The 1,896-nt window shown below is 49.4% G+C and overlaps 1 protein-coding gene and 1 non-coding gene across 2 annotated transcripts in view; both read left to right on the plus strand.

Moving 5' to 3' along the window:
* The window catches only part of RHOA (ras homolog family member A), a 59,954-nt gene that overhangs the window by 6,037 nt on the left and 52,021 nt on the right, over nt 1-1,896 (plus strand). The gene's annotated exons all lie outside the window — the stretch shown is intronic.
* LOC119470474 lies at nt 1,530-1,634 on the plus strand. The gene has a single exon (XR_005199387.1). It is a non-coding gene; the product is annotated as a U6 spliceosomal RNA (small nuclear RNA).

A 1,896-nucleotide genomic window follows, 5' to 3' on the forward strand; every position in this document is an offset into this window, starting at 1 on the left:
TCGGCCTCCCAAAGTGCTGGGATTACAGGCTTGAGCCACCGCGCCCGGCCTAATTTTTTATATTTTTAATAGAGATGGCGTTTCACCATATTTGCCAGGCTGATCCTGAACTCCTAAATTCATGATCTGCCTGCCTCAGCCTCCCAAAGTGCTGGGATTACATGTGTGAGCCACGTGCTTGGCCCCAGATATTTTTAAATGGTTATCAATAAGGGAAATAGATGTGTTATTTATTTAATTTGGAGACTGAGTCTCACTCTGATGCCCAGGCTTGAGTGCAGTGGTATGATCTCGGCTCACTGCAACCTCTGCCTCTTGGGTTCAAGTGATTCTCCTGCCTCAGCCTCCCAAGTAGCTGGGATTAAAAGTTTGTGCCACCATGCCCGGCTAATTTTTATATTTTTAGTAGAGATGGGGTTTTGCCTTGTTGGCCTGGCTGGTCTCAAACTCCTGACCTCAGGTGGTCCTCAGGTCTCAGCCTCCCTAAGTGATGGGAGTACAGGCATGAGCCACTGTGCCTAGCCAGATTTTTTAAGAAATGTGTGTGTGTGTGTGTGTGTGTGTGTGTGTGTGTGTGTATTTAGAGGTGTGTGTGTATTTAGAGATGGAGGTCTTGCTATGTTGTCCAGGTTGGAAGGCTGACTCATAGCACACTTACAGCCTTGAACTGCTGGGCTTAGGTGATCTTCTCACCTCAGCCTCCAAAGTAGCTGAGAGCTGAGATCACAGGCTTATGCCACCTTGACTGGTTCCGGAGGTTTTTTTCAAAATTTAACTTATTTAGAGACAGGGTCTCATTCTGTCACCCAGGCTAGAGTACAGTGGTATGATTATGGCTTACCACAACCTCGAATTCCTGGGCTTAAGCAGTGTACCTGTGACAGCCTCTCAAGTAGCTGGCACTACAGGTGCAGACCAGCATGTCCAGCTATTCCTGCCCCACCACCCCCCGCCCCACCGGCCCAGGAGATGGGAGTCTTGCTTTGTCTCCCAGGCCGGAGTGTGGTGGTGCAACCTGTGCTCACTGCAGCCCCTGCCTCCTGGGTTCAAGCAATTCTTCTGTCTCAGCCTCCTGAGTAGCTGGGACTACAGGCATGTACCACCATGCCCTGCGAATTTTTTGTACTTTTAGTAGAGGTGGAGGTTTCACTGTATTAGCCTGGATGGTCTTGATCTCCTGACCTCGTGATCCACCTGCCTTGGCTTCCCAAAGTGGTGGGATTACAGGTGAGAGCCACTGCACCTGGCCAAATTTTGTATTTTTTGTAAAGACAGGGTTTCGCATGTTGGTCAGGCTGATCTCGAACTGCTGACATCAGTTGATCCTCCTGCCTTGGCCTCCCAAAGTGCTGGGATTACAGTTGTCAGCCACTGTGCTCAGCCTTTTTTTTTTTTTTTAAATTGTAGCCGTAGGGTCTCTCCATGTTGCCCAGGCTCTTGGGGTCAAACAGTCCTCTTGCCTCAGCTTCCCACAGTGCCTTGATTATAGGTTTGAGCCGCTGTGTCCAGCCCATGAAGTTTTGAAATTTGTGCTCGCTTCGGCAGCACATATACTAAAATTGGAACGATTCAGAGAAGATTAGCATGGCCCCTGCAAAAGGATGACACAGATTCGTGAAGCGTTCTGTAGTTAAAAAAAAATCTTTAAAAAAAAAAAAGAGGCCGGGCGCGGTGGCTCAAGCCTGTAATCCCAGCACTTTGGGAGGCCGAGGCGGGTGGATCACGAGGTCAAGAGATCGAGACCGTCCTGGTCAACATGGTGAAACCCCATCTCTACTAAAAATACAAAAAATAAGCTGGGCATGGTGATGCATGCCTGTAATCCCAGCTACTCAGGAGGCTGAGGCAGAATTGCCTAACCCAGGAGGCGGAGGTTGCGGTGAGCCGAGATCGCGC

This window comes from Cebus imitator, unplaced genomic scaffold (assembly GCF_001604975.1).
Source record: "Cebus imitator isolate Cc_AM_T3 unplaced genomic scaffold, Cebus_imitator-1.0 Scaffold0, whole genome shotgun sequence".
NCBI lineage: Eukaryota > Metazoa > Chordata > Mammalia > Primates > Cebidae > Cebus > Cebus imitator.